General features: G+C 42.3%; 1 long non-coding RNA gene across 1 annotated transcript; it reads right to left on the reverse strand.

The window, feature by feature from the left end:
- Positions 1 to 405: 405 nt before the first annotated feature.
- On the reverse strand, positions 406 to 7,817 carry LOC134983599 (uncharacterized). Its single transcript, XR_010191667.1, has 3 exons — positions 7,471 to 7,817; positions 7,231 to 7,367; positions 406 to 2,031 (listed from the first exon to the last, which is right to left on the reverse strand). It is a non-coding gene; the product is annotated as an uncharacterized LOC134983599 (long non-coding RNA).
- Between the last annotated feature and the right edge of the window lie 500 nt (positions 7,818 to 8,317).

The following is an 8,317-nucleotide window of genomic DNA, read 5'->3' on the forward strand; positions in this document are numbered from 1 at the left end:
AAAAAATCTAACAAAATACTTTCTTACAGCAAGCTCAGGAGAGCTCACTGAACAGCACCCAGCTCGTCCGGGCACAGATTCAAACTGAGGTCTGGAGGAGGGACATAGAGGAAGGAGCCAGAGCACACCAGAATCTAAATTCTTTCCTAAAGTGCCCATGTCTCCTGCGGAGCCCGTCTATTCCCCATGGTCCTTACGGAGTCCCCAGCATCCACTAGGACGTTAGAGAAAATGGCACTGATTAGAGCTGGAGGTGTTAGAGGTAAACCTCCTTTAGCCTCAGCCTTCTCTGAGAGGACTCCAACAACAGCCTGTCTTTTGCATTCAGAACTACCTGTGAATAAAATATGTGCCTTGCAGCCAGCTGGAGAAATCAAATATTCACACACTCAGCCTGGTGTATTCAATCTGAGTTCTGGTTTAATGTTCTTACATACATGAATATATACTTGAAAAAAACTCAGAGGAGTTTACAGTTTAACCTCAGGGTTGTGTCCTCTTCCTGATAACGGTCTTGTTCTTTTCTTTATCTCTATCAGATATGGCTTACCCACAAGTTCCTCTCTTTGCTAACTGAATATTTCATCTTTCTATACTTTTCTTTTTTCCCCAACATATTTAAGCATATCATATATTAATGCTAAAGTAAGCTTATAATGTATTGAATATAACAAAATGGAGTAACATTGGCTTTATTGCAGAATCATACTAATGCTTGCCCATCTACCTTCCTCATTTTCCCTCCTTTTGATTCTCAAAAAGACATCACACTATACCTCGCTACCCTACTTCGCCGAGCAGGCCAGGCGATGACCTGGTCAAGTACGTCTGTCTCCCTGGGCCTATTGCCAGGGGAGGGTAATAACCATCCCGTACAGACAAAATAGTCACAAGGCATAGATGCATAAGAGTCCTTTTTACAGTCTTTTTTGATTGCTTTCATTTTTGTAGACGGGTGGTCTGTCATTACATGATTCAATATCATCATATTCATCTTGGTCACGTTCATCCATTTCCTCTGTATGCTCGAATCCTACGTGTTTAGCAAGTTTCTTTTTGTTTATCTTGCGTTTTACTTTTTTCGAAGTGCATGAAATACAACAGAGAATAATACGTATGAGTACATATACCAACAAACATACTCCATTTACTTTTGCAATTAGGAGAACAATGCATATTAACCATCCTCCAATCCCCTTGAACCAAATTTGCAGGGTTTAACCATCCAAAATCCCAGTCTCCCCATGTCCATGATGATTCCTCCACCTTTCTCACAAACTGCTGTTTTATATCTTCTATTTCCTGCATTTTTTCTTACTGCCCTCTCTTTGCCTGGCTTCTAACAGCCATGCCCATTCGTTACTCTTATGCAGGGAGGGCCTTGTCCAACATCCAGTCATACATGTCCATTTCAAACTGTTTTCTGGGTAACACTTCCAACATGTCTGTAACCTTGCAAAGTATATTCCCCATGTACTGTAATCAAATTTACATTTAGTCTGACATTCCATTGCTATTTCCAGTGGTTCCTGTCCACACTCACACAAACATTTATCCCTGCCTTCCATTTTTGCACACAGTGGTATTGGCCACACTGCATGTCTTTCTTACACTTCAGGGTTATTTATTCATGGTTACAGGGTATTTTTACGTACTTATCTCAGGGGCTAGAGTAGGGCTTTGACTTACAGGCGTGTTTACCAAATGTACAGTAAATACAATTGCAACAACCAACATTGCGGATCCCAAATAACCCCCCACAGGGACCTATCAGGCATAGGTCCAAGTAAATTCATAGTTATTACTTTCCTGGGGGTTTAATAGTGATCTTGGTCTTTTTGCAGTGCAATGCATGCACCCACGCGTCTCGACCCTCGAGTTTCACCGAGGTGGGTGTCACTAGCAACACTTGGAAAGGACTATCATATCTGGGCTCAAGTGCTCCTCTCACGTGTCTTTCTAGGTAGACCCAATCGCCAATCAGGATGCTGTGTTGTTCAAGATAAGCTCTTTCAGGTCCTGAGGATAAAACTTGAGAATGTATTTCAGTTAGGTGTTCATTCAACTGCTTTATATACTCTGTCATATTTCCATGTTTATGCTGCAGTTCCTAGGGCAAATAACACCCTGTCTTGGGTTTTGTCCCGAATAAAATCTCATAAAGGTGAGTACCCTGTTTCCTTGCCTGGTGTTCTAACTGCAAACAATGCTAAGGGCAAGCACTTTACCTATGCTTTCCCTGTCTCTTGCATGGCCTTTTGTATTTTAAGCTTTAGGGTCCCATTCAGACGTTCTATTACTACTGGAACCCCAAATCTGCATACTATTTCTGCTATTATTTTCCTTGCAGTAGAGATAGCATTTGCTTTTGCTACCGGACCCGCCTCTGGCCATCTGCTAAAAATGTCTGTGTAGGTTAGAACATATTCATATGTTCCATGCTTTGGCATCTGTATACAGTCAATTTGTAGTCTCTGGAAAGGAAAATAAGCTTGTGGTGTTTGGCCAAAGCTTGTCCTTGTTCTTCTTCCTGGATCGTTCTCTGCACATATCCAGCATTGATCCGTAAAGTTCTTTGCTGCCACATAGAATCCTGGTGCTACCCAATAGTCCTGTACCAGCCTAGTCATTTGTTCTCTTCCCTTGTGATCTGATCCATGGGATACATGTAGCATAGGTGGGTATAGTGCTCTTGGTAAGCACCATTTGTCTTCTTTCTTCCATAACCCTAAACAGGTTGCTTTGGCTCCCATCTTTTCCCATGTCTTGTGTTGCTTTTGCTTGTTCTTGTAGCTTGATGAGAGTCTTTATGTTCACTTCTTCTGCTTCTTCCTGAACATAAATGGCTGGTTCATGTTTGTTCTTTAGGGCTGCTTTCCTTGCTTCTGCATCCGCATATGCATTACCCTTGCTTTCTTCTGTTTCTTCCTTAGTATGTGCTTTGGTCTTTATGACTGCCATTTGTTTGGGCAGTTTCAATGCTCTTGTTTGTCTTTGTATTAGATGCCCATTCTTTATAAGTTTACCTGCTGCTGTAAGGAAACTTCTGTTCTCCCAGACTTCATGCGGAGAAACAATTACATACCCCACCACCCTGTATCCTTGAACATAATAACTAGAACCATCGGTAAAAAATAAAAATGTTATATTATGTATCGGTCTGTCATCAATCTTCCAATCTGGCTGTATTTATTCCTCCATGAGGGCTATACAGTCATGTTCTTGTTCCGGGTATGGTTCTGTTCTTTCCTCTGGCTGTACTTCTTCATCTTTCCCTCCTTTTGAACCGTCAGGTTCATCTTTAAGAGGTAGTAAAGTTGCAGGGTTGAGAGTGGTACATCTCTTAATAGTAAGGTTGCTTGCTGATAGAAGGGCTACTTCATATTTTGTCAGCCTTGCTGTGCTGAGATGTCTTGTAGATGCCTGTTGCAGTATTTCTGTGACTGCATGTGAAAATTGTATGATAAGTGTGTGATCTATCACAACATCTGCACATTTGTCCTTTAGGATGGCTGCAGCTGCTACTGACCTTATGCAGGTTGGTGATCCTTGCATCACTCCATCCAGCGCTGCTGAATAATAAGCGACCTCCTGTGTCAGGACTCCTGTTGCATGACCCCTATGTTCATGACAGAACAAGGTAAAAGGCTTTGTGTAGTCTGGGAGTCCCAGGGCTGGAGCTGAACATATGGCTTCCTTCATCTGCTTAACTGCCACCCATTGTGTCTCTTTCTCTTCTTGGGAGTTTGTAGCAGTCTTCTTGGCATTATACAGTGGTTGCATAAGGGCTGAAGCTCCTGGTATCCAGTCTCTGACATAGGACACCAAACTTAGAAAGGCTCTTTTCTGTGTTAAGGTCTGTAGATTTGGAGCATTCAGTATAACTTTTATTCTTTCTGTTGTAAGGTGGCGTGTTTCTTGAGAAATTCAGTGTCCTAGGAATATCACCTTCTGGGCAAATTGCAGCTTGGCTTGTGTCACTCAGCAGTCTTTATCTACAAGAAACTTTAACAATGATATTGTCTCTTCTTGGCATTGCTGTTTGGTAGCAGTTGCTAGTAGTAGATCATCCACATATTGCAGTAGATGAGTTTCTTCTGGATACTCAGGTGCCCATTTCTTCAAGACTGTGGCCATGGCTTCTGTGAACTCTGATGGGCTTGTAGCTCCTCCTTGAGGAAGTCTTGTCCAGCAATATTGCTGTCCATCAAGTGCAAGCATATCTTTGATCTGTACTCCTATTCCTGCTGTCTGTTCCTTGTTTAAGGGGTACTGTTTTATAGTTACTGGTACAGTTCCTGGTTTGATTGATAGCTTCACAGGTTGGACCTTCATGGTTCCAACATCTTTTTCCTTTTGCCCATACCTTGTCTGGAACTCCCCATCCTCGCCAGGTTTTAATTTGTTCTGGGGTTTCTTCTTCATCCTCTTCTGCGGTGGTTGCTAGAAATATCTGTATAGCGGCTTGCACTTGATCATAGTCTGTGGGTGATAGTGCTGTCTTGAATATCACCTTGTGCCCTCTGTACAGAATACTTGCTTGTAGTTTCTGCAGCAAATCTGCTCCCAGCAAGTTGACTGGGCAGGTGGGAGATACTAGGAACTCTACTGGGATTTCATGTGGATGTCCTTGTACTTGTACATTGAGGATCCTAGTTTTCCTCAGCTGGATCTTTTCTCCACTTAATCCCTTTGCTGTCACTGGTTTTCCTCTAATGAGGTGTGCTGGTACTTCTTCCTGTCTTATAACTGATTGGCTTGCCCCAGTATCAAACAGGCAGGAAACATTTTCTCCCGTTGGCAGTTTGACTTTAATAAACCCATCTTCCATTCTGTCGGGGGGTTCATCGGGAGTATCATTGGTACTGGGGTGCCGGGACTTCAGTCTGACTTATCCTTGGGGGCTTGATTGCCCCTTTTCTCTATCCAACTCTTATATGTGCGACAGTCTCTTTTGAAATGTCCTGGTTTCTTGCACCGGAAGCATTTTCCCGATTCGGGCTTGATCATGGCTCTTCCTTCCCCTTCTAATTTTTTTCTTTGAGCCTTCTTCTGTGACCAGGTAGACTGTTTTGGATTTGGCTACCTATTTCTCCTTTTCCAGATCTTCTAAGGCCTCTACCGTATCCAGAATTTGATCCATAGGCGTAGACCTATATGCAGGAGTACTAGTAATTAATTTCTGTTTTAGATTTGGTCTTAAACCTTCCAATACTCTGTATCTGACCATCCTTTCTCCTGCTTCTGCTTCTGGGTCCAAACCTTCATTTCGGACCATATCCTTAATTTTACAGAGGTAACTTCTAAACGGTTGTTCTCCTTGTGGTCCAATGGCTTTTGGATACCTTTGATTTCTTAAATAACACCATCTCCTTAGGCGTGCCACAAATTGTGGTCCACTGGCTATAGTTTTCCTTTGTGCTTCTAGTACATCTTCTATCTGTTCATGATAATCAGTGGCTTGATAAGCTGCCATATCCTTAATCTGTCTTAGATCACCCTCTGCTAATTTATTTTTACATATTTGTTCCACATCTACCCATGCTGCGGAATGTTAATAACACATAGTCTCCATATATAACCCAAACCGTCCTGGCTGTTTGTAGGGATCTGGGCTATCTTTTATTATGGCTGTAACTTCCATTCCTGAAAAAGGGGTATGTTGTTCTCTTGTAAAAAATTGTGGTCTAAAATTATTCTGTCCTCCTTGAACATATCCCTCCTCATTCGCTAATATAGCCTGTCCTCCTCTTGGATTGACATAGGCAAAGGTACGTACTGGGTAACAAACAGGAACATTTAAGTTTTCTGATTCATCTTCTTCCTCAATTTCATGCATTTGAAGAGTTCCATTTTCTACTTCAGTGTAAATACATTTCTTGTTCCCAGTCTCCCCTTTCTCCGTTTTTATTTTGTCTTTATGAGACAATTGGGATCCTGAATGCATTTCCCCTTGACCAGGTAGGTTGTACGGTTTCAGTCTATTTATCATTAATGTAGTTCTGTGGCCTGTTCCTATCTAGGGTGTAAAGTTGGGACATGTCATCCTCTCTGGTTCCAACAGAGATGCACATTGGGGACATTTAGTTAAATCAGGGTACTGGTTCCATACTATAGGAGGTTGCCCTGGGGTTCCCAGATTTGCGGGGTAAGGGGGTGGATCTGTGACTAGTGTAGATACTGGGACTGGTATTACAGGTGGAGGAGGGGGCGGATTGGGAATAACTGGCACATTATGGCCCTGGTTCGTTCCTGTAGTTGCTAAACAGACCGTCATATGCTGGTCATCTTCCCTCTCTTTCTTCTTCCTTTCCTCCTCCTGCTCCCATTTCTCACTTGCTGTTAGCCAAATATAAACCTGATCCCCTTCCTTGCGTTTCTCTATCCATTCCCTATTACAGATTCTAAACTTTCTCCATTTGTCAGTGTTAAATTCCCCATATGGAGGAAATCCTCCCCTTTTAAATACCTTGGCTATATCTTTAACTGCATGTGGTCCCACCTCCTGTTTAACTATTTCTACAGGGGTTAATTCACCCTTGCTATTAGAGGTTCCCATCCTGCCTTCTGCCAACTTATCAACACTTCTCTCTCCGATATGAGTTACACAATTTCAGTACTCTATGTTGATTATTGTAAAGATGGGTTTCCTGAACACTACAGGTTTACCTCTGTCCTACTGATTACATACACCTGTAATCATTCAGTTTCCTTATGGGTGGACTCACAATCTTCCGTTATCAAGGTATATCTCAATCTGGTGGGTCTGACAGAATAGGGACAAAAGAATCTTTCAGGTTCTGGTTCTTTCAGTGTCTGGCGCAAGTCCTTGCCTTCCCTTAGATTAACAAAACCATGACATCCTGTTGTTAATATACCTTTCATATAACCCACAGTTTTACCATAAACATCTTCTTGCTGTCCCTTACACCTTTTAAAACCTGATATATCTTTTTCAGTGCGTACAACAAATGTAATATTTACTGACCCATGAGGACCTTGCGCAATCCACTTTAAACTAACAGTACAACACCCACAACCATATGAGCTTTCAAAATCAATACATTCTTACATTTTAGACATATATTTACATTACTGTTCTGATACAAAAGAGGCAAGGCTTTTACTAGGAAGCGCTTGAGTTGAACAGAGAAAACTGACACTTCTGACACAGACGTTAAAACACGTAAAGAAACAATTGGCGAAAATCGCAATCAATTTGTTACTTACCGCGGTTTAAACGGTTCAACTTCAACTTCTTGGCTTCCCGGGTTTCGGCACCATGAAAATGTTGGCGGTAAACCTCCTTTAGCCTTAGCCTTCTCTGAGAGGACTCCAACAACAGCCTGTCTTGCATTCAGAACTACCTGTGAATAAAATATGTGCCGTGCAGCCAGCTGGAGAAATCAAATATTCACACACTCAGCCTGGTGTATTCAATCTGAGTTCTGGTTTAATGTTCTTACATACATGAATATATAGAAAAGATGTATAGACTCGTGCGCTTCTTTAGGGATCGACCGTAATGAGAAATCCTTCTCCGAATAGTTTTTTGAATTTGCTAGTAAGGTAGCCACAAATGGCTGAAATCACAGTTTAATAGGCTTGATTAAGTCTTTATCAGCACCTTCCACTCTTCAGGGTGGCTGCTCCGTTCCTCAGTGTACCAAAGGTATATGGCATAAATTCTGTAGCAAAAAGAGGGTGGAGAAGAACAAGCGCCTATGGTGCAGTAAGTTCTTAAAAGTGTGAATTGACACTTGAGATAATATAAATGCGTACCAGATGGAGTCTTTAAAACACGTCTAATAGTAAGATGTCAGTCAGGAAATTTCTCTTTTTTTCGCAGTTCCGCTTGTACACGGCCGTTGTAAATGGCCCTTAATTCCAGAATGTTTATGTGCAAACAAGCCTCTTGGCTCGACCATTTTCCCTCTTAATTTTCTCCCTGTGTGACCGCTCCCCAACCTCGGAGACTCGCATCCGTGGTCACCAGGATCAAATCTTGGATCCCGAACTTGCAACCCTCTAGGAGGTGAGAACTTTGGAGCCACCACAGGAGAGAAATCCTGGCCCTGGGAGATAGGCATATCTTCCGGTGCATGTGTAGATGGGACCCGGACCACTTGTCCAACAGGTCCCACTGAAAAACTCTGGCATGAAAACTGCCAAACAGGATGGCCTAGTAAGCCGCCACCATCAAGTATCACAGTATCATGCAATGTTTACCCAGTCAGATTTGTTGGTGCCGACAAGGTCAGCCACACACGTCTGTATGTCCCATATAGTTTTCTCTTGTGAAAGCTATACATCTACT

The sequence above is a fragment of the Pseudophryne corroboree genome (assembly GCF_028390025.1).
Source record: "Pseudophryne corroboree isolate aPseCor3 chromosome 3 unlocalized genomic scaffold, aPseCor3.hap2 SUPER_3_unloc_2, whole genome shotgun sequence".
In the NCBI taxonomy this organism is placed as follows: domain Eukaryota; kingdom Metazoa; phylum Chordata; class Amphibia; order Anura; family Myobatrachidae; genus Pseudophryne; species Pseudophryne corroboree.